This window comes from Eublepharis macularius, chromosome 2 (genome assembly GCF_028583425.1).
Source record: "Eublepharis macularius isolate TG4126 chromosome 2, MPM_Emac_v1.0, whole genome shotgun sequence".
Classification (NCBI taxonomy): Eukaryota; Metazoa; Chordata; class Lepidosauria; order Squamata; family Eublepharidae; genus Eublepharis; species Eublepharis macularius.
Window position 1 is genome coordinate 157,151,958 of NC_072791.1, and position 24,930 is coordinate 157,176,887.

At 47.6% G+C, this 24,930-nt stretch overlaps 1 pseudogene; it reads right to left on the minus strand.

The window, feature by feature from the left end:
* Positions 1-669: 669 nt before the first annotated feature.
* Positions 670-4,732, minus strand: LOC129323557 (uncharacterized protein K02A2.6-like; annotated as a pseudogene).
* Positions 4,733-24,930: the final 20,198 nt, after the last annotated feature.

Here is a 24,930-nt window from a genome sequence, read left to right on the forward strand (position 1 = left end):
CACTTCTGGGGAAAAAACATAAGTGATGTAGGATAGCTCTAGGAATCACTGGAAATTCTATGGTTTAGAGCTTCCCTATGTCATTTCTGGGTTTTTCCAGAAGTGGCATAGCAGCACCACTGACACGTCACCCTATGTTCCCACCTCCAGCCCTCCTGCTGGTTGCTCTATGTATTTCTCTCTGTCTCTCTCTCTGTCTCTCTCATTCTCTCTTTATGTGTGTGTGCGCACACACGCGCACACATGTGGGTGGTGTGCGTGTTCAGAGTTGGTAACAGCTACTCAGGGTCAACGGATGGCTGAAGGAGCCAGACAGGAGGGAGTGTGAACTATTAAGTACTGGGGTAGGCCCCGCAAGTGATTCAGCCAGGCAATGACTTCAGCTCATAGTATAGTTTATTGTACAAGAGAAGAACAACTGGCCCCGAAAGGGCCACAATATATACACTCCCAACTCCACCCCATATCCATAACAACCCAATAAGAACGTGGGCTTTAGGATCCTTCATTTGCATGCACACAACAAAAGACATCCTGTTTACTTGATTGCAATTGGCTCCTGTCCAAGGAATAACGATTGGTTGCTGACATCCCAATTCCTGCTAGGATTGGTTACCTTAGGAGCCTAGTTCTCCTTGAAGCTAGCTCAATACATAACACCCCTCCCCCCTAAGCTTGGGGCGCCCCGCTCCAAACATAGTCCCCCAGAAAGGCCGGTGGTTGGCGCACCCGTTGGGACCTGCGCAACCCCTCTGTGTTCTGGCTCCCCGCGGTCGGTCCCTCGCTATCGGTTGCCGGTTCCCCAGCAGGAATGGAGGGGGTTGTCTCGGCGGCGCCTGCAGCGCCGTGTGTCATTGGTAGCGGGTCGTGGCTTCCCCCCGGCCCGCCCGGGTGGCTCCCGGTTGCCGCGCCAGCTACCTCTCTAGTCTCTGTGACACAAGGGGGCAAGTTACCGTCCCGTTCCGGCTCTCGCGGTGGCCATCGTTTCCGCAGCTGGTCGATGTGCCGGCGGTAGATCTTGCCCTCGGAGTCGGCTACTTCGTAGGAGACAGGTCCAGTAGTCCTGGAGATGGTTGCCGGTATCCAGACTGGCCCGGCCCCATAGTTCCGGGCATACACTTGGTCGCCTGGCTGGAACGCTCGGGGCGGGTCCGGCGCCTCCGTCTCTCCTTTGGCGTCGGGTGCGAAGTCTGGGTGCAGCCGATCCAGTAGTGTGGTCAACCTCCGCCCCATTAGCAGCTCTGCTGGGCTCCGGCCCGTCGTGGCATGGGGGGTGATGTGTTGACGCAGCAAGAGGTCCACCAGACGCTGGCTAAAATCCCCCCGGCCGAGCTTGTGCAGTGACTCCTTCGTTGACCTCACCATGCGCTCCGCTTGCCCGTTCGTGGAGGGATGGAACGGCGCCGATGTGACGTGCCGGATGGCATTGTTCTCCAGGAACGTTTGAAATTCCCGCGACGTGAACTGGGCGGCGTTGTCCGACACGATGGTGTCCGGCAGCCCGTGTGTTGCAATTAGGCGCCGAAGGGCGCGGATGACAACTCCCGACGTCATGGCTGATACCGGGACTACCTCCAGCCACTTGGAGTATGAGTCCACAACGACTAGGAAAGTGTGTCCTTGGAAGGGGCCCGCAAAGTCTATGTGGAGCCGCGACCATGGCGTTCGCGTTGTCTCCCAGGCTCGCACCGGAGCTTGCGGCATTTCGGGCCGGGCTTCTTGGCAAGGCTGGCAAGCCCGGACCCATCCTTCCACCTCCCTGTCTATTCCCGGCCACCACACGTAGCTGCGGGCCAGCGCCTTCATCTTTACTATCCCTGGGTGCCCCACGTGCAGCGCCTCTAGCACCCGCTGTCGCAGCTTGGGGGGGAACGACGACCCTGCTCCCCCAGAGTAGACACCCTTTGTGCACTGATAGCTCAAGCTGGCGGGAGTGAAATGGTTGGAGCTCAGGTTCAGCTCCCCCCGCTGGCCACCCCCTCCACACCCAGTTGAGGACCCGGGAGAGAGTGGGGTCCTTGGCAGAGTGTGCCGCTATGTCCGAAGCCACAAGGGGGGGCTGTGGCAAGTCCTCGATCTGCATGACCCCGTGGGCCGGTGAGGGGTCGTCGGCAGGCTCTGGCAATGGCAGGCGGCTGAGGGCATCGGCATGCCCAATGGCCTTCCCCGGCCTGTAGGACAGCTGGTAGTCATAGGCAGACAGGAACACCGACCAGCGCAGCATCCGGGGCGACATTACTTGCGGCGTTTGCCGGTCCACCGCTAATAGGCCGAGTAGCGGCTTGTGGTCTGTGGTTATCTCAAACCGCCGCCCGTAGACGTAGTAGTGGAACTTCTTGACTCCTGCTACCAGTGCCAGGGCCTCCTTGTCGATCTGTGCGTAGTTTCGCTCAGCTCGTGACAGGGATCTTGAGAAGTAGGCGATCGGCGCCTCCCGGCCATCTGGCATCCGGTGGCTCAGCACAGCGCCGATCCCATACGGAGAAGCATCGCTGGCAAGGATGAGCGGCTTGCTTTCGTCGAAATGCGTCAGCACTGCCTCGGATGACAGGAGCTCCTTGACCGCTGTAAACGCACGGGCGTGCCTGCGGTCCCACGTCCACTTGGCGTTTTTTTCCAGTAGGCGGTGCAAGGGTTCCGCCAGCGACGCCTTGTGCGGTAGGAAGGCGTGGTAAAAGTTCAGTAGCCCCAAGAAGGCTTGGAGCTCCTTCTTGGAGCAAGGTGGCGGAGCTTGGGAGATGGCTTGCACCTTGCTATCCGTTGGGTGGATTCCGTCTGCATCGATGAGGAATCCTAGGAACTCTACTCTGTGCACACCGAACTGGCACTTCTCCTTCTTTACCTTGAGTCCCGCGTCTTGGAGGCGGCGCAGCACTTCCCGGAGCCTGTCGGAGAGCTCGGAGGGGGTGGATCCCGCGATCAGGACGTCATCAAAGTACGGAATGATGCCTGGGATTCCCCGCAGCAACCCCTCCATGAGTCCCTGGAAGATGCCTGGGGCTACGCTCACCCCAAATTGGAGTCTCTTGACCTTGAACGCTCCGCGGTGGGTCATGATGGTTTGCGCCTCCGCGGTAGCTTCATCCACTGGCAGTTGCTGGTATGCTTGTGCCAGGTCGATCTTTGCAAATATGCGTCCCCCCGCTAAGGATGCCAGAAGGTGGCTGACAACCGGCACGGGGTACGCGTGTTGTTGCAGTGCTTTGTTGATAGTGCACTTGTAGTCCGCGCAGATTCGCACGTCCCCGTTGGCCTTGATGGGCGTGACGATTGGTGTCTCCCAGCAGGCATGCGACACGGGCTCGAGAACTCCCTGTGTGATCAGGCGGTCCAACTCCTCATCTATGCGCGGCTTGAGGGCGAAGGGGACCCGGCGTGCCTTGAGGCGGACTGGCGCTGCAGCTGGATTCAGGTTGAATGAGACGGGCGGGCCCTTGTAGCAGCCGAGGGACCCATCGAACACGCCGGGAAATTCTTCGCAGACTGCCCGGATGCCTGATTGGCTGACTTGTTGGACCCCGGTGACGTGGATGCCCAACGCCTCGAACCAATCAAGCCCCAGCAAACTGGTGAGGCGCCCCTTGACTACAACCACACGGAGGGGGCCCTGGAACTGCTTGTAGCTGACCTTGACTAGGCCAACTCCTGCCACTGGAACCCGTCGTCCCTGGAAGTCCGTCAGGATCAGGTCGCTTGGCTCTAGGCGCTTGCTCCTCCCGCCGGTGCACACTCGGTCAAAGAGGTCCTTCGAGATGATGGATAGTGCTGACCCGGAGTCCACTTCCATCTCGCATGGCGTTCCCTCGATCTGCACTGTGACGCGTATCTTTGGCTGTACTGTCGCCTTCGTGCTCAGGACGAGAGTCCTGACTGCGTGCTCCTCTATGGCATTGCACTCGTTGGACCGGCGCAGCCCCTTCTCTGCTGGTCGCCTCGGCGGTGGGGAGCTTCCCTTCCTGGCTGTCCTGCAGGCGCGTGCGATGTGGCCCTTCCTCCTGCATGCTCGGCATTCTGCATCTCTGAATGCGCAGTACCGCCTCTCATGGGTCCCCCCACAACTGGCACATGGAGGCCCCCTGTACTGCTGCTGCTCGGAGCGCCGGGATCTGGTGGCTTGCGTCCGGTTGACTTCGTCATCCTCCTCGGTGTCGCTCGCGAGGCCCTCGTGGTGAATGGGTTCTGCTCGTTTGGCCAAGGTCGGGCTGCGCGACTGCCGCACCTCCTTGGTGGACCGCTCGGCCGTCTCCGCTGCGAGGGCTTCCTCCAGGGCCTCTTTAAACGTGAGCGTCTTCTTTGCAAACAGGCGCCGCTGCAGCTTCTCGTCCCGCAGACCGCACACCAGTCTGTCTCGCAGAGTATTCTCGAGGTCTGGGAAGTTGCATTTCCTTGCTGCTTTCCGTAAGGCGGTAACAAAATTGCTAACGGACTCGCCATGTGCTTGGTCTCGCTTGTGGAAAACGTGACGGCTGGCAACTTCCGACGGCTGCGGTGAGAAGTGGTCTCGGAGCTTGTCTTTGATCTCGCTGAACGCCAACGCCTGGAGCTGTGCTGGCGCTACGAGCGCCCGGGCGATCTCGAACGTGGTTTTCCCACAGACGCTGAAGAACGTGGCCCTTTGCAGCTCAGCGTCTTTCAGCTTATTTGCTTCAAGGTAGAATTCGAACCTCGCAATGTAGGACTCCCAGTCCTCGGAGGTTGAGTCAAAAGGCCCAAAGTGGCCCGCGGTAGCCATTGTCCCCTTGCGCTGGCGGAGGGGCGAGCGAGTGCGGCTGGACAAGGCGACAATTCCTTGCTGGGCGTGATTCAGCTCTGTGGCGCGGGGCTGCTTACCCGCATGTAGTGATTTCGCTCTGGGCACTCCTCTTGCGGGGCTGCATACCCGTGCTGCATCCCATCCTCGTCGCCAGTATTAAGTACTGGGGTAGGCCCCGCAAGTGATTCAGCCAGGCAATGACTTCAGCTCATAGTATAGTTTATTGTACAAGAGAAGAACAACTGGCCCCGAAAGGGCCACAATATATACACTCCCAACTCCACCCCATATCCATAACAACCCAATAAGAACGTGGGCTTTAGGATCCTTCATTTGCATGCATACAACAAAAGACATCCTGTTTACTTGATTGCAATTGGCTCCTGTCCAAGGAATAACGATTGGTTGCTGACATCCCAATTCCTGCTAGGATTGGTTACCTTAGGAGCCTAGTTCTCCTTGAAGCTAGCTCAATACATAACATGAACAATTTGTTTCACTCTCAGTTTTTGACAGATATTGACTGAGCCTTCAGAGAGTATTTCAGGATGGATGCTGTTTCAAAACCTGGCTTTGAGTGTAAGCAGACTAAAATAGTAAATAGTTTGACATAGGATTTGTGCCTTCAGAGAGGTAGGGTGGAAGTAATCTTTTCTTAGGAGACTTTGTATGTTTCAGAGCCTGGTTTCCAGGGTTCCCTAGCTTTAAACCCATGTCTGCTGACTCCATTTTTAATTGATTTGTAGTTTTTTAACAGAGCCGCGAGTCCCCCTCCAGAACAGGCATGCTGTGCGTCACTCAGCACTAGTCTTGAGGGCTTGCTTTCCTCCTGCTCTCACCTCCTTTCATAGGAGGAAGACGGGCAACCTGGCTGGTGTGCCTTGCCACTGTTTCCCTGCTGTTAACTATACTCACCAAACATGTTCAAGGCGCAAGAGACTGCCAGGTCTCTTCACTGTGCCCAGGGGTGTCACTTGGCAATCCTCACCATGTACAAGAATGAACAGATTTTGTATTATATGAGCTGCCTTATATTTCTTTCTTTTGAAAAGCAGGGTCAAAGGGAATAGCGCAGAGTGATTCATGAGCACTTAACCATCCTGGAAGGGGGGAGTGAGTGCATTGTGAAAGCACCCAAAAGCACAAATTCTGCCCAGCTTACAGATCCTGCACAGGGTCCTGTAAACGATGACAGCAACGGCTTCAGAGAACTTTCCAAAATGGAAGGAGCTAGGGTGGGGGAGGACTGGACACCTCCAGTACTTTGTGCCCACAAAAGCCCACTGTGTCTGCCCTATCCTCCATTTCCCTGACCCCTTTGCAAAGAACTGCTCACCAAAGCTGAATCCAAGCCTTCCCCTCTCTGCATATGTTTTCAACATAGGGGCAAGGGGAGGCAGGCAGGTGGCACTCAGCAGCCTTATGATCAGAGAGGTGTGGAGGGGGCAGTCGGGTGGCCAGCTTCCTCCTGTATTTTCCTCAGGTGACATGTCCAGTCAACAAGCACACTCAGCTAGGGCTACCCCACTGTGCACCTGTTCTGGAGGGAGGTGTCATGGGTCGGGCCAGGGCATTACGGGCCAGGCTCTCAGAGAGTGGAGCAAAGCAGGCCCAGGTGCCAGCCCTAGCACCATGGACAAGCTCTGTTTCAAGGGCAGGGCACAGAGTCAAGAGCTGTCAGTGGTCTGGTTCGAGGGGTGGTCTGAATAGTAAGGTCAGGAGGTTCAAAGGTGAGTCACCAGCAGGTCCAAGGGCATGACATAGGCAGAGTCAAGGAATGGTCCAGAGAGTCACAAGAAACGAGGCAGGGTCCAAGGTAGTAATCACAGCACCAGTGGGTTTCTGACTAGTTGCTTCCACACCTGGCAGTTCCCCTTGACTGTTTTATAGCCATGTGCTGTTTGAGGCCAGCAGCTTGGGAGTTATCCTGCAGCTACTCCTCAGTGCCATCAGCAAGCAGCCAGCATTGGGCCAGGAGGCATGAACTGTGCCCTCTCTCCTGAGCTCCACTCTTTGCCTCCGTCTACAATGCTCTAAGGGTGTGGGCAATCCTGGAGGGTTGGAAACAACTGGCTGGGCTTCACCTGTTGCATCAGGGCTGGGGGGTGTTGGTGGCTCTACCCCAGCTGCTGGCAGTGAACTCTGATCAGCTGGCAGCTTCTCCTCCTGCTTACCAGTGTCTGCAGCTTTGGAACTGGCTGCATGGGGCTCTTCTCCTGAGGAATCCTTGCTATCACTGAGTCCTGGCCGGCCCATGATAGGGGGGCTGCAGTTGTATATTAAAAAACTCTCTTCTTCTTCTACCTACTATCATAAAGTTACTCGTCACCAGACAACTTTTTTCCATTATTGTCACAAAGGAGGAGGGAGAGGCAAGAATGTGAGAAGCTGGAAGGGGAAAAGAGGAGAGAGAGAGAAGGGTACAAAAGACAGGAGCCACCATGAGGGATGGCTGGCCTGTGACCAACTTTCTGAGGCTTCGTGGCTCACTTTTGGGGCCTCCTGACCTACAGGTTGGGAAACACTGGCGTACAGAACATACTGGTCAAACAACACAGCTTGCTACCTCTTTTTAAAGCATGTTAAAACCCAACTTTCATTAGGTAGGAGGAATGAGCAAAGCTTAGAACTTGCTCGAGTTGGAGGGACAGTGCTTCCTGCCATTTCCCTCTTCTTGCTTCTGGAAAGGCCCTTGACCACAGCAGCTACTTTTCTGGGAAAGTGCAAAGGTCTGCTGGGGGAAGGGGAGACTAAAAGTCACTTGTGCAAACTTGCACCATTCAAAGAAATAACTCATGGACCTAAACACATATAACAATATGTAAACATTGTACTATAGATTAGGAATAACTGAGGAATGAAAGATATCCAAGATGCACATAAAACAATCCTTCACATATGTGGAAATGACAAAAGCAAAGGAGGGAGAACATATACACACATTAACAGAGCAGATCAGGAGAAGCTGTGTCAGAGGGATCCAATTTAATAGGAAAGAGAGAATAACAAAGGAAAACATGCTGAATAAATGTGTGTGCATCAACTACAAAACATAAAGCAAAATGTAGAAAACTGCAGTGTGATAGTTTATTGGAAGTGTGGAAGAAACTATGTGCCATTACATTTTTTTTTAAAAAAAGCAGATCCCTTTAGAATGCCAAATACAACATCAGTTTTGATACAGGCCATTTGATCCATTGGTATCAGTTTTGTTCAGCCCTACAGTTAACGTGTAAGGAAAGTGGTGATCATCATAACAAAATCTGTTGCCTCCAGAGAAAAATCACAGCCCCATTGCTGGAGTGGCCATGGCTTTTACAATATCTGTTAACTGGCTGACATCTTCTTTTGCAACATTTCATTGGTCGCATTCACTAGAATAATGGTGCACTTTCTTTTGTTTCTGTAGGAGCCAAATATGACATGTATTATTTTTATAAACAGAAAAGAGTTGTGCACAGTTCAATCAGTATAAATAAAAGTTCAAAAGCAAAATATACAGATTATTACATTAGGCCCAGTGTCCCCAGTTGTATGTTTTAATACTGGCAACATTTAAATCCTTATTTTTTCTTCCCAATGCATTGCTCCTTGTTTTGCCATGTAATTTGCTTTCAGAAGATCTGGATTTAGGAGTTGTTTACAGATGAGATGTACTTCCAGCTCTTGTGATTTCTACACTAGTCCTTGCATTTTGGGAAAGAAAGAATTTGAATTTACTAAGTTTGCCAAGATGTACAAATCTAAAAAGCAAAGGGAGGGAATAGTTAGGAAATGATGGATTGCATCCAATGGAATGAGGGCAAAAGGATTCAGCCCATGGAACATGACTTCCTCACTTCCCCCCTCCTGCTAGAGCCCCAAATGCTCTCTGAAATGCTCCTTCTGGGGGATGGATTATAGCGGAAGTGAAGAGGTGAGGAAGTCTACAGAAATACTCCATTGGACCCAAGCCATGATCTCTGTGTAAACAGGTAGAATATGGGACTGAACCAAACACAGTAACAATGTTAAGAATGACATCTCTTTTGTGAAGATCCATTACTAGGTGGATGTTTGCACAATCAGACAAAAAGCAAGCAAGGAGGAAGATAAAAAGCCTTGATAAAGGTGGGCTGGGACAATGGCTAAGATGAAAGAATGGTGAAATATTTGTCCAAACAATATGATCAAAGTGTGTAGAGATATTATAGTAGGGTTGCTAGTTACTACTTGTCTAGTAAGGTACTAAAAAGCTGAAAATGAAGTTCAGATCAGGTCAGAACACACTAGCCCTTGTCCTGTGCAAGTACCCATTGATACCAAAGGAACAACTTGGTTGTGATTAACATCCATTGCTTTCAGTGTAAATTAGGATAATTTTTTAGCTGGATTGGGGCTTGTATTGGTTATGGACTTCATAAACTATCAGTAATGTTTGTGAGTATATCTCACACAAAAATAGCCCTGATTAGGCATGCCCTAAAACCGTCCATCCTTTCCCTCAAGATATCTGTGCTGTTCTTTGAATTAAAATTACCTGAGTACCCCATCCTGATTGTTCCCTCTCCAAGATGAGACAGGATAGAGATCTACAGAAGTGCCAGTTTTGAGCACCGTTCTGTTCATCCAACAATCCCTTCTAGTGCAGGGGTAGGCATTAGGCAACTCCTACCATGTATGCGGCTGAACATGGCACCAGACCATTTTGCTCAGCGCAGCAGCTGCCTTGCTCCACTCCAAAAGCAGTGATGTCATTGAGTCAGCCAGACAGTTCTGGGATCTTTTTTCAACTTGGAGTGGTGATACCATCAGCTGGGGTCCTTGTGATGCCACTACAGTGCCAACAGCCCTGGCCTAATGGTTGATGCTGTACTGCACAAGTGTAGCATTGTTGCTCAGTTTACTCACACTAGTGAAGTGAGTGCAGGTTACCAGCTGCATGCACATTGCTGCCACCTCTCTAAAGAGCAGAAGCCATTGCGCCCGCTCAGCTGGAGCTGCCTCTGTGGCCAGCGAAATGACTTCACAGGGGTGTAGACTGCAGGCATTATATTGGGCTGGTTAATTGATGTTTTATTGGATTTTGTACATTTTTAACTTTGGCATTGTGAGACACAAGGCATAGGTGGAGTATAAATGTTTTAATTAATAAATGAATCCTTCATCTACCCTTCTTTTCTGCCAGCACATCAACACCTTCACAGGTAGATGCTGTGCTTCATTCTTCAGTGGAGCTCAGGCCAAAAAGGTTGCCTTCTCCTACTCTAGCATGATTGGTTTGCATACTATAAGATTAATTACTGTGCTAAACTGGTGTTTGGGGATTCCAGGGGGTCTACAAGAATACTCCGGGAGGTATGCAAGTCCTGTGTGAGGAAAGCAGGCAAGCCCTTCTTTCTCTCATCTGGAAAATGTGAAACTGGAGCCTTTTCGGAATAGAGACGGGGCTATGATCCTCAGGGAAAGGGTGAGGAATCAGCTTCCCTTTCTTTCAAAAGATGAGTTCTTAGAGTATTGATAGCTGCAATCACCTTTCTTCCAGATTTCATCAGAGCACTAGACTGAAAATATGTTGATCCTGTGATGCAGGAAAAAATAGCTCAGCCCTAGAAACTCTAATTGGCTGAACAGCACCAAAGAGATACAGTCCTAATGTAGTGCTCATAGTTACTTCCAGTATAAAACTGGCTGCTTTTCCCTCGATTTTTGAAGGCAAAGTATTTCAGGAGAGAGAGAGAGGGGTGCCATTCGGCATTCACAGACAATAAAAGCCCATGGCAGTCTTCACTTAAATATCAGAAGCTCATATTTTGTGTGACACTGCTTTTTTCCTATGTCTGTGAGCAGTGCTGAAAGTTTCTCCAAGCTTCTTTTCATTGCTGTTGAGCAGACCTCTGGTTAGAAGCTATTAAACAATAAGGAACTTGATTGTTGTCGTTGTGATCATCATCAACGTTACAAGATGCCTTTCTCACAGAGACTCAGCAGATTACGCAACGTGAGTCAGTACAGTCAATTTCAAATTGCAAATACACACTTGCAAAGATTTAAAATTAGAAAGAATACAATACAGTTGAAGAAATGCTAAAACAGAGCATAAGCAATTCTAAGAGTGACATATTAAACAACATAGAAACTATCTAGTACGATTATACTTACAGCAAAAGACACTACATAGTAGTAAAGTCTATAGTCCCTATCCCTTTACTTACGCATTTTTGAGACCACTTGCTTACAGTGCAGCCCTCCTATCTGAGTAAAAAGCCCTCTTAAATCATTCAGTTTTGCATAGTTTGTAGAAAGCCAGGAGAATGGGAGCTTTCCTGACCTTTTCAGGTAGGCCATTCCATAAGGTAGGGGCCACCACAGAGAATCCAAGGAAAACCAGGGTTACTATACAGAAGCACACAATGGCAAACCACCTCTGTTAGTCCCTTGCCTTGAAAACCCAAGCAGAGATCACCATAAGTCAGCTACAACTTGATGACACTCTCCTCCTCCTCCTCCTCCTCCACCACCACCACCACAGAGAATGCACATGTAGTGGCTGCTATTGATTTTGTCCATGTGCAAGGGGGCACCGCAGAAGGTCCTGTTCAGATGAGTGAAGCTGTCAGGGTGGAACATTAGAGAGAGAGGCTGTCCCATAGATAAGCTGGACCAAGGCCATGAAGAGCCTTGTATGTGATAGCCAATGCCTTGAGAGCCAGTTTGGTGTAGTGGTTAAGGGCACGGGATTCTAATCTGGAGAACTGGGTTTGATTCCCGACTCCTCCACTTGAAGCAAGCTGGGTGACCTTGGGTCAGTCACAGCTTCTAGCTCTCTCAGCCCCACCCACCTCACAGGGTGTTTTGTTGTGGGGATAATAATGGCATACTTTGTAAATCGCTCTGAGAGGGTGTTAAGTCATCCTGAAGGGTGGTATATAAATCAAATGTTATTGTTTATTATATTATTATTGAATTAGCTGATAGGTAGCCAGTAGAGTGACTGCAGAATGGGAGTGATATTCAAGCTCCTCCTAGCTCCTGATAATAACTGAGCTACAGTGTCTGCACCAACTGCAGTCTCCAGACGGGGCCTATATACAGTGCATTATAGTAGGCAAGTCTCAATGTTACCATGGGATGGATATAGGTGGCCAGATCAGCCGTGTCAAAACTAGACTGAGTTTGTAGAAAATGTTTTTTGCAGCTGCCTTACCTTGCTTTTCTAGCAGTAGCACTGGATCGAGAGTAATCTCTAGACTCTGAATTGAGTCTGCATGCAAGGATCAGACTAACTCCATCAAAACTGGGCAGTACAATGTTCTTCAACATATCCTTCTTCCCAAGCATCATTACTTCCGTCTTGTCTGGTTTGAGTTTCAATTTGTTCGCTTTCAGTCATTTGAACCAAGATCTCTACTGCATCCTGTGGTGATTTGGATAGTGAGATATTGACCTGGGTGTTATGTGCATATTGATGGCATCCAGTTCCATTGCTATTAATGAGTTCTCCTCAAGGCTTTACATAGAGGTTGAATAACATGGGGGATAAGATTGTGCCTTGTAGTACCCTGCAAGATAGTTCTCACACTGAAGAAAGCTGGTCTCCAACAGCAACCTGTTGAGTCTATTCCATAAAAAATTATTTAAACTAGTCCAAGGCACAGATTATTTAAATTATTTACACTAGCCCTTTGGCCAGATACGCACTTCTGCCCTCAAACACTTTGCTGCCTCCAAATACCTTGTTGTCTCCAGCACAAAGTCCCTTCTGAAAAAGTGGTGAGACAGATTAGAACTTGGATTAGGGCAAGGTTTTTTTTCCAGACAGAACACAGTGGAATGGAGTTCCGGAACCTCTTGAAAATGGTCACTTGGCCAGTGGCCCCGCCCCCTAATCTCCAGACAGAGATCAGTTCCCTGAAAAAAGTCCACTTTGCCCAATGCCAGAGGGATGAGGGAATCCCCTCACCCCTCTTGCTCCAGGTGAAGGAAGCACCTTGCTCCTTGCTTCAGCAAGGAAGGAGGGAGCAGCGGGAGGGTGGTTTAAACTTTAAACCCCCCTTGCTCCAGCTGACTGGGTTGCTGCACCCTGCACAATGATGTCACTTCCCGGAAGTGACATTGCGCAGTCCTGAGAGCGCACACGTGCATGTGGTACCAGTGGCACCACCTTCTGCCAGGAGTTGTGCCATGTGCTTCCAACCCATTGAGTTCCACCACCTCTTTTCCCAGAAAAAAAGCCCTGGATCAGGGCCTTCAAAGTTGTGGCCCTATAGAATCAGCTACCCTTTGAGCATTTAGGCCAGTGTGGGTTGGGACCCAAAGTGTGTCATAAAACATCTAAAAGTAGGTTAAAGGCCAGCCCTCCCCAATGGTCACGCCTGACTTATGCATTGCTTTCTTTCCTCTTCTCACGTTCACAGGTCCTCCTTCTTTTGTGACAAAAGTGAGCCATCCAGCAACTAGTAACTTTACAGTAGTAGCTTGAGGCAGGGGAGCTGGGGAGTGGGCTGGAGCTGTTTGACCCACTGTGGGAAAAAATAGGAAGAGAGAAAGAGGCATGTGCATGCTAGGTTCTGTCTTGGTGCTGCTCTTTCAGCAGCCTGACATCTTTCCCAGCACCCCCCCCCCCATCTTCATCTCACTGCTCTCTACCTGCTGTGGGAGATGTTCTACACTGAGCCATTTGCCACCATCCCCTTTACTGCTATCTGGCACCTTTGGGCATATCCTCAGCATGGTACCCCCTGAGCATGCCTCCTCAAACTCCAGCTATGGAGCTCTGGCCCTGCTGGCACTGGAGGAGGAGATGACAGAGAGAGTCAGGTTTGATTCCCCACTCCCAACTGAAACCAGCAGGGTGACCTTGTGCTAGTCACAGCTCTCTGGAGCTCTCTCAGCCCCACCCACCTCACAGGGTGTTTGTTGTGGGGATAATAATGACATACTTTGTAAACTGCTCTGAGTGGGCATTAAGTTGTCCTGAAGGGTGGTATATATATATCAAATGTTATTATTATTACAAGAAGAGAAGACTTTTTAAATGACCTGTTCTCCTCCATGTGTGCCACATTTTAATGATCTCTTAATATCCTTACTCAGAAAATCAGTAATGTGTAGGTTATATTACAATGCAGGCACTAATGAAAGTGATAGGTAGTATAATGCTCAGTATTAAGCAGTTAGGCAGTTTTGAGCAGTTAATCAGTTTTTAGTCGCATCTACCCTATGATTGCCAATCACCATCTGAGACCTGGAGATCTCCCAGAATTACAGTGGATCTCCAGACTACAGAGATCAGTTCCCATGGAGAAAAAGGCTCCTTTGGAGAGTGGATTCTATAGTATTTCATTCCATTGAGGTCCCTCCTCTCCCCAACCCCACCCCCTGACCCTACCTGAAAATTTCCAGGAATTTCAGAACCTAGAGTTGGCAATCCTACCTCCCACTCATGGTCATTCTTACCCACTGGTATACAAATTATGTCTGTCTTCTAAGTTTTGATGGAAACCAGGGGTGCTTTCACAGCTTGTACCACTCGAAGGCCCATGCACTGTACTGAGGTTGAAAAGAAAACTAGGCTATTTTGATGTGATTTACCTGCATTGATATTTCTGCTTTGAAGAGAAAAGAACATATACTGTCATGTGTGATGAATGCAAACAATTGTGCTATCTCAGTAAGCAAAACATGACATTTGATTAGAAATAAAAGGTACGTGTTTTCCTATGTAGAATAATATCTCTGTAGAAAAATCATCATATGTAAAATGGTTCCTACAAGAACCAACTTCAATGCTTAATTTGAGGCAAGGCTGACACACCTACCTTTTGGAAACCAAAACCTGACCCAGGAAACAGTTTCTTCTGTGTCATACATTAACTGGTATTTTTCTTCATTGCATATGCATGTTGACTGATAAAGAATCATGTAAACCCTGTCCTGATGGTTATTAGAGCAAGTTCCTAAGAATCTTAGTGGGGATTAGAGGGAGTAACAAAGAAGGGTGTTCAAAGGCTGGAATGTACCCTTCACATGCAAAGGTTTTGTACTTCAAAATGCCACTTGCTTGGGGGCAGCAGCATCCTTTATGTGAGATCTGCTGGTTTTTCAAAAACATCTGCTTGGCCAATGTAGAAAATGGAATGCTGGACTATATGGGCATCAAGGTTACAGTTCACCTAGGGTGCCAAAAAAAAAACCTTGGACTGGCCCTGGATGAGTCACTGTATCAAGTAAATTTGGACTTGTGGGTCATCATACCAAAAAGTTTGAGAGCCGCTGTTTTAGGTAATGTACAGACAGTACAAACATTTTATTAAGTTTGTTTTTAGAGAAGTGTTAATGTAATTCTCACTGTATTGTTCAGAGGATACTAGAAAATGAAGACCTTCATAGGAAATTTGTGGCTTACCATGTATTTTGAAAGGCGCTGTCTAGTGTATGTCAGGCACCAGTGAGGCAGAAGGTGAGGGCATGAGGCTACACAAAATAAGTTAAACCATTTGAAAACTACTGTAATAAACCTCTGCACTGTGAGGGAAAAAAAACTTGTAACCTGCAAACAATTGCTACACAGAAAGCAAAGGCATCACCAAAATTCCGGGCGAAGTTTACTCGGAAATGCTCTCCAATGTGTGTTCCCTGAATGTCACTGTTTTCAGAGAAAGATGTCAGTTCAGGCAACGACTGTTCATCTCCAGGTCTTCTGTTTTCCAAACAGGTCAGATTTAGTATAACACACACCTCCTGTAGTGGTGACGACCTTGAAGGAGGGAAAGGAGAATGAGAAATATCAGTATGTCGGTTGCCATGATGACTAATTTTTCTGCTAAGGAACATTTTTTTTTTAAAAAAATGAGGAAATCCTGTTTTTGTCAACTACATCATAATTCATGTTGCAATGTCTAACCAACATTTCTTTTTTTTCTTTTCTGAGCATTTTTAGATCAAATGTAAACTTTTGTCCAGAAAGAATTTCAGACTAGATGATAAAAATCAAAGTGTTTGGGTATAAGAAGGCCAAACAAGTAAGTTATAAAGAAATTAAATCTTTATTACATTGCCTGATAACTACTGCACTCTGCAACTAGACTTATCATTCTTATAAAATGTATGAAAGTGTGTTGGTTGATGGATTCAGCTGAGAACTGGGCAGTCATCATTATAATCCCAGCTCAGTACTGGATTTATGAGGTGGTGGAATTCTAAGGTGGTTAAGAGAATATTCCATTTCAGGCTGTAGGTGGAGGATGCTACTTTTGACAGCCCCCCCCCCACTTTTGCTCCCTGCGAACAAAAAGTAGCACATCTAGAGTTGCCAAGCCCCCATGGCAACTGGCAGGGGAAGGGGGGCTGCATAGGGTAGAATTTACCAGCTGCCAGGCAGGCTCACTGGCAATGTAATGAGATTGCCAGTGGCATACTGGTGTTGCTTCCAGAAGTGATGTCATCACTCTACCAGCCTGCTGGAACAACACTGGTATATGGGCAAAAACTCTATGTCTTGTTCAAATACCAGGGCTTCATCCAACAACATGATCACTTCACTTTTGGGTGTACAGGAAGTGATGTCAGCATATTGCAAGCGAGATTATGGCATCCCCAGCAGGGGACTGCACTTCACAGGAAATCTCCCCTGCATTTTCCTCCATTTCTTCCACCACCAGCTAGCTGAGCTGCTGCGGGGAGTGGGGGGTGGACTGGGGGCAGGGGGACTGTCAACCATAAGCACATAAAGGAGAAACGTTCTGCCATAGCCTGCTCTTTGCTCTGTTAGTTTTCTTGAACTTCTTCAAATGTGCCCATTTTATTTTCCATCATATCTAGGGTTGTCAGGTCCCCATACCCTCCCGGTGGAATAATAATAACATTTGATTTATATACTGCCCTTCAGGACAACTTAATCAAACCCAGTTCTCCAGATTAGAGTCCTGCTCCTGCTGCTCTTAACCACTACACCAACCTGGAAGGGGGATGGAACCCAGTATGGAGATCTTCACTTGCATGTGCAAGTGGAAATGTGATCTAAAATAAACTCTTGCACAAAAAAAGAATTGGCTGCATACTAATGGGATAATCAAATAATAACATAAATTCATGATCACATCCCTGCGCTATAGAAGAATGCCCAGTGAGCCAACTAATAGAATAAAAAATCATAACCACACCTCCTCCTCCTCTTTTTCCTTTGCACAGGTTCCCAGATTTCGACTTTCTGCCTTTCCTTCTGCCCCGTCTACCTTTGGGGCGGCCACCTTTCTTGCTCCGATGTCTATGGTAGCGTCGGAATCTTGCCATCTTCTCTTTATTTTGACATTGGTGAGACAGATTTCTGCCCCACAAATGGAGCAAAATACCTGACTTGATTGGTGGTGCTGATCTGCCTCAGGAAAGTTGTGTCGAAGGTAACACAGGCTGAAGGGCCACAGGCCAGTCATTATGACATATGCATGACAGTCTGCCTGATGTATTGCATCATAATGGTCACCTTACAGTATACAGTCCCTTATTTCCTGCAGCCTTCAAAGATATTTGAGATCATCCCAACTACTATTAACTTCCATTAACAACCTCCTCCCATCCCATTTTATATACCCTGTTAAATAATAGTCTGTGGTCTTTGAAATGTTACTCCCTTTTCTGAAGCAAATATTTCCACATGGACCAGCACACTTGCACCTACTCTCCCTCCCTGCACATTAACTGAAGCTGTTTGTATGTATACTTCATTTCATTAGTGGGACAAAAGTGTTGTAAAAATATTCAAATAAATAAATACACAGAGTCCTACCTTACATCTATCTGTGCCATTCTGTCCAATCTCTGAAATCTTTTCTCAATGGAAACAACGTGCTGCAGAGAACATGGGGATCCAGCCATATAAGCTGGCCTTTCAGTGGGCATCTGCATGTGGTGGAGCACTCTGCACACTGAGATTCAGCATTTGAGGGGCGGGATGGTGGTGGTGGTGGTGGTGGTGGTGGTGGTAGTGGACAAACGACTAAGAGTTTCAAGCTTAGTATCTTGGATTTTGTACATGTTTATAGGTACCATCCTCCTAGCCTCATTTACTAGCTTGCAACTTGGAACAAATCCATCAGGAACACTGTAATAAGAATGCTGGCAACAGCAGGGCTGACATAGCTGATCCTCAGAATCAGAACTAGCTGAATGAACCTTAAAAACAGCAAAGTTGAGGTCTCAAGGGCAGTGTGTGAGGCATGGGGTACCACAGCAAAGACGACATACACACAGATTTAGAATAAAACTAGTTACAACTTTATTGACTACAGCTATTAGAGCATTGGCACAGCATAGGGCATGATTCCATGCATCAAACGACCCAGCTGCCATCCAATGATGCCAACCCCCAGCCAACCCCCTGCTGGGCATCATCCATTGGATGGCAGATAATGTGAAACCCCTCTGGGTACCACTCCAGAGGTTTTCTTCCATCCAGGGACAAAGCTGGACAATGGCTGGGTGCATCTCCACTTGGTTTCAGGTTTCTGCAGAACAAACGCAAAGTCCACTCAGAAATGTGAGAGAAGCCAATAATGGTAATAAGGGCTAGACTGCAAGTAAAACAAAAAGATAGGCTTAATAGGGTATCTAACCCAATCTATCAGATATGTGCTGTACACAACCACATGCTTTTCTGGGTCTGAGTTTCCAGACATTTTCAGATATAGGGACAATCCAAGTAAGAGGCAAAATGCCACTGAAATCCTTGAACTCCGTAAAGTTCCCTTAAAACACCAAACAAATGCCAGCAGCTCAGACTGTCAGAGAATGAAAGTCCTCAGTGCCCCCCCTCCCGCAGACATTCATGAGCCACAGATCAATTCCCACCCCACTGCCTGAAGTTACATTGAAGGGAGGAAGGGGGCAGGGAGGCTGGACAGGGCGCCACTTGAAACATTTGCGGGGATGTGTGAGAGGACATTCCAAGAGGGAGTTGAGAGGGCAGCTACTGCCAATGCCAGGCAGGCATGCAAAAACAGAAGTTTGTTGTTTTTCAACACATTTTATTAAACTGGAAAAAGTGCCAATATCCCTCGGCTGGAAAGAGAGCAACGTTTGTGCAACGTTCTGCGCTCCCAGGGGCAAGGCTGAGATGCGGACTGCCTTTGGACTCCCTGGGCTGAATCTGAATGGTGCTCGCGGAGGATTCGGGGGGGGGGGCTGAAGCAGACATGCTCTGTCATCTCCTGGAGAGTCACGACGTGCCTGCAAGGGAAAGAGACATATGTGCTGCAAGTAACCCAGCCCGATCCATGGCCAAGGTCAAGCCCACACTCCAACATCTGGGAAGATGCACATAGTAGAGAGCAGCAGTGGCAGCCCCACGGGAGCAGCTAGCACCAACTGATGCAAGACCCTCTGGCGAGGAAGCGCTCTGCCTTGGGGTGATTTTACCTTTTAGGGAGAAAGTCAACAGGTAGTTACAAACACCCTGTCAAGAGTAGTTTTCTGGGCAACTGCCTCTGGGGCAGACAGAGGCTGCTGCCACCGTCCCCTCCCCTGCTGAGCCTCACCTGAAGAGGATAGCAGTCAGGCAAGTTCGGTGATGGGGCAGACAGTACAAAACAGCGAGCCAGGTTAACCACTGACCTATCTCCTTCTTACCTGTAAGTGCTACCTCGCTCCTTACTGAGCTGGAACTTCAGAGTCAGATAACCTGCAAGGAGACTTGAGTAGTTATTTTTAGTTAGCCAAACATTCTGGACTTAAGCAAGTGCAAAATTCTCCCAGGTTTCCTGCTGAGTCCTCTCGTGAACAAAGTCCGCACAGCAGATGGCTGACAGGCAGAGCCTTCAGCCATGTGCTCACCTACCTGAGGTCAGGAGCAGTGCAGCCAGACGTTTTGTAGGATGTGTGAGCAGGTGATTGGGTGCAGGGAGGGGGGCTCGCCCATCCTGGAAGTGCACGCAGATTGGCCCCCGTGATAATTCCCATCCTATGCTCCTTCAGGCAGCAGGGGCGGGGCTGGGCGCCAGGAGAGGGGCTCAAGTTTTCCAATTCAATGGGCGCCTATGGGCTATGCTTCCTTTTTTACTGGTGTAACTTTCTGCCGCTGTTTCCAGGGCTGGAATGGCTTTGGAAGCGGACTAACTTGCGCCCCGTCCCCACCCTGCCCCCTCCCATGCTGTCGTGGGAACTTGCGCTAGACTTGCGCCTCCGCCTGGCTGCCAAGCATGCCCACTGGTGGCAACCTGTCTGTAGTAATGCACCCCGGGCAGGCACCGGCAGAGAGGGGTTTACATCGACGTAAGTGCCATTTACACCCATGCAAGGCTTAGTTCTCTCCCTATGTGGTTTCCACCCTGCTGCTTAGGATTGCACTGTAAATTTAGGCTCAGAGGCGGTGACGGTCCCTAAGGCAATCCAATGAGTTTTACATACAAACTTCCCAAGGAAAAGTATATGTGAGAAAAATAGGGATAATGACAGTGTTAAAAGTTCTAAGTTAACTGAACAGATAAGATGCCTCACAGGGAGGAGTGTGCCTCTGCAGGAGGCACCTGCTTTATATGCAGAAAATCCCAGGTGCAGTTCCTGGCATCTCCAGCTAAAGAAGCTCAGATAGCAGATGTTGGGGAAAGACCTTTCTTTGCCTGCATCCCTAGAGATCTGCTGCCAGGTCAGAGTAGACAGTCCTGAGCCAAATGGATCAGTGGTCCGATACAGTTAAAGGCAGTTTCACATGGTATCTGTTTTCAGTGCTAGTCAGGAACTGGGCATTGCCAGCACTGTGAAAACATTTGGGTGGATGTGTGTTCCTGATAAATTGTAGCTGATAAGGTCTACTTAGTATCCCTTGCACCATTATAATATGTTAATTCAATGACTTCCATGGAATAATCCAAGCTCTGCTGACCCAATTATTCCTTTCCTTCAGTGCCATGTGAAGTTTAGTTATATTTTGACCCTTTCTCAGTGCACAGCTACAAAGAAAGCTGCTCTGGAAACTCATTTTTCAGAGGAAGGCGTGGAAACTGGTAGCTAGTAATGGGTTGCAAATAAGTTCATTGGGTTATCGAGAGGCATATAAACACATATGTTTTCCTAAATCACCAGAGGAGAATTAGAAAGGTCAGGGTCACATCTAAGACTTCCATCTGAACTTATCCTTATCCCATCTAGATATGAAAGCCAATAGGCTGTTCGACCAGAAAAAGACAGGAATATAACAAAAAGTTATTGCTGAAAACAGTTGATGTCTGATCTACAATATTCTTTCAACATTAGTGCAGGTAAACTGCACTAAAATGTTCTCCATACATGTATGTGTAAAGCCAGTATGGTGCAGTGTTGCATTAAGATCTGGAAGACCCAGGTTCAAAGCCCCACTCTGCCGTAGAAGCTTGCCTGGTGATCTTGGGCCAGTAATGCACTCTCAGCCTAACCTACCTCACAAGGTTGTTTTGAGGAAAAAATTGAGGAGATGAAAAGAATATAAACTTCTTTGGGTCCCTATTGGGCAGAAAGGAGGGGTATAAATGTGGGTTATATGCCGTCAAGTTGCCTCTGACCTATGGTGACCCTATGAATGAGTAAAATAAAAAATAAAATGCAGATCATCGTATTTTGTTCAATAATATCAACCAAGCTCTTTATAGCACAGGGAATATTAGCCTTTTGTTTACCCAGGGGCTTGCAGATCAAGATTCCACCCTGAAATGACTGGACAGTTCTGGACGATGCTTGGTTGGCCATTCCAAAGATGTTCTCTCATCAGGAGTCCAGTGTATTGGACATGGCTCTTTGCCCCTTCTTCCAATTATCTGGGTATTAAGTCTCCTGTTAAAGTTCAAGGCTTCAAATGCCTAACACAGCTGCATACATTTACACAACTACCCATACAGTTGTATTGACATTCTTGATTATTCATTTCTATTTGCCACCACAGTTAGGAATGAAGAGGCAGACACATAAGTTGGGAACTAAAGGGCCACTTTATTAATGTAACAGCAAACATATTATCAAACATGGCAAGGGCCTAAACTAGTGGTACAGGTCGGGTGCTGGGGTCACTCGTGGACCTCCACCCCGACTTGTCTGGGTGAGTCACCCACTGCCTTGGGTGCGAGCCATCCATTGTATGGCTGGGACCTGGCCTGGCCAGGCTAAGTGGTTCACCCCTTTAAAGCTCCCCCACCCGGCTGTAAAGCTGCAGGGGGAGACTGGCTTGTCCAGGGATTCCCCACCAGGGCATCTGTCCTCGCAACTGGGCCGTAAAGCAGCCAGCCACTCCTGACAGGCCACAGTTTCCCCACCAATGGGGATATGCCAAAAATGCTCACCATCCCGCTCCTTTTCCCCTAGCTTCTCGCCACCACTGAGGCCAAACCTCAGCTTAGGCCAAAGCGCCCCACAAATGGCTTAAGGCCAACTGGAGCCCTTGCCGTAAATCATCTAGAAATATGCTGTTACCCTTATGAGAAAGGTGCACACCATCCCCTCGGTAGAGATCTGCATATTCAGCCCTAATATGTGGATGGGGCAAATAAATTCCCAACCCAGCTAACATAGCCTTAAATCTCCTGTTAAAGTTCAACACTTCAAATGCCTAATACAGCTGTATATATTTACACAAGTACCCATACAGCTGTATTGACATTCTTGATTATTCATTTCTATTTGTTACTGAGGGGGAAGCGAGCTTGTAATGGAGTATTTTTATCTGAGACTTCTCGGTGGGATCACTGTGGATGAAAACAAACTAGCAACATGCAGCGTGAATGTGAACTGCACATCTGAAATACATTTCAAAATTACCTAAAGCTAGACATGTGCCCAGCAAAAGTTAAAATGAAAACACAGAGTATATAGGATGATTCTATTATGCTGAGGTCAGTAGAGATTTGCTTTCTATCATAACATTGCCATGAGGTAATCCAAAACTAATTATTCCCCATGACACAAAACAAAGAGGCCTGGAAAGCTTTATTCAGTTCAATTAGTAGATTAACCAACTAAAGCTGTAGTTGATTAATCAAAGGAGGGCAGTTTTAATTGGTGGGACTGCTGAAAATTAAGATTTGAAAAATAAAATATTAAGGATGGTCTTTCCTTAAAAAATGAGTGCTAGGCAGCCTCTGATTATTATTTAAGGGTTATGTTTTCTCATATTTCCTCATTATCTCAAAACGGGACTGCAACAGGCCCTTTCTTAAACTGAGGGGCACACATGGCCACTTATGATTTTGGAGAACCAGGTTGTTTTGAAATATAAATCTCCTCCTTAGTTACAAGAGGTTCTTAGGGTAGCAAGTGTAAAGACTTTGTGTTTGCTGTCACGAGGTAATTTTTTTTTTACTGAGCACAGAAAGATCACTGAAGCAGGAGATTATACAGTGAATTCTCTTTAAAACTTGCAGGCGCTTCCAGGGATCTTGATTGGCTGCAGACAGGCTTTCCCTGCCTAGCCACCAGATTGGATCTTCTCTCACACACAGGATTTCACCCACACCAGCCTGCCCTTTTACGTGAGTCAGGGCCAAGCTACAAGTGACGAATGACACTTGAACAGCAAGTGTATTTCTCCCTGTTCACTTGTCCTCCACTCAATCCACTTGCTGTTCAAGTGTCATTCGTCACTTGTAGCTTGGCCCTCAGACTAAATGGTACCAGGTCTGCTCATCACCAGAGACCGGCCTCACAACTGGGTACTCTGTCCTCTCCTATAGGTAGAGCTAAACCACTCTGCCATACCACCAAGCAGAGCTGCCCTTAATACTGTCTGCTCTTTTGCTGCACAACTGCTGTCTGCACTCTCCATAAAGAACAGAACTTTTCCTCCAGCTAGCCTGCTTTATGCCAAAAGGCAGATCCTGAGACAAGTCTCCTGAGATATGTTCTCTCTGGAGACACAAACCCTCTTCCTTCTTGTATTCATGCTTTATCCTATGTACACACTAAGCAAGCCCTGAGACAGGATCCCTCCAGCCTCTCTTTCTCTAAAGATTCAAACCATATCTGATCTGAGCTAACAGCATAACAGCTTTTTCTGTCTCACTCCCGCCTCCCAGCTGCTCTGTTCACAGACCAAATGGGACAAAAGGGGATCGGTATTGTTCCTCTTGGGGAGAGACAGCCTCCTGTCCACCACAAATACCTGTACAGAGGCCTGAGTAACATTTATTTAAATACAATCTATTACTTAATCTATTAAAAAGACAGATGGTTAATCAGCTGAAAAAAAATCAGATTTATTTATTTATTCACATTACTTAAGGTTCACCTTTCTCACTGAGACTCAGGGAAAATTACATAGAATGTCAATATGATCAACAGCTGGGACATTCAATAAACAACACAATAGAATAAGGATAGCAGAAATCTGAAAACAAGAAGAAATCTGATACAGCGCTGAAAAACTGTGCTGAAACAAAACAGGCAGAACTCCAATATTGTGCTGGGGGGTGGGAGGGAGGTGCTGAAATGTAACATAAGCATCAGTTGGCCTGAGATTGCTTATAAAGCAAGTCAGTTACAGCCATTCTCAATTGTTAACCATTTTAAATGCTATGGTAGATATGAATGATGCAGGCAAAGCATCAACATCATTTCTCTGACAAAAAGTTGTAACGTGAGTTTTCCACCACATCAATCACACACACACAGGCTTGATTCAGACTTCAGAAAGCCAAGGTTTAATTAAATTATTATTAGTGTGATTGTTCAAACACAGGCCACTCCATTAACTCTAATTGAGCAAAGATCTGTTAAATCAAGAACTGAAACTATGGTTTGAGGTTGGATGATTAACCATGTTTAGTCTTTTCATGTGATGTACAAATGTGGACCTTCTACCTTAATCTTGGCTTATTTCCTAGTGGCTGATTCAAACACTTGTAGTCTATAGAGCTTCCTAGTGGCTGATTCAAACACTTGTAGTCTACAGCAGATGTTGGGGAGGACTATAGTGATCATCTGAGAGCCAAATCCTGTTATCAAAAACTAATTGGAGCTACACTGTGGCTAGTTCTGAATCAAGTCAGAATCTCACAAATCATGAAAGAAAATTTTGTACATTGTTTTTGAGGTAGAATTGCCAGCCCCCTCCCCGGCAACCAGCAGGAAGTAGGAGGTTACCCATGCACATTTGCATGAGCATGAGTACACATACACCCATAGCCCTAGCCAATGACATAACTTCCTGCAAAAATGCTATGTTTAGGTCCGAGTGCTAAAAA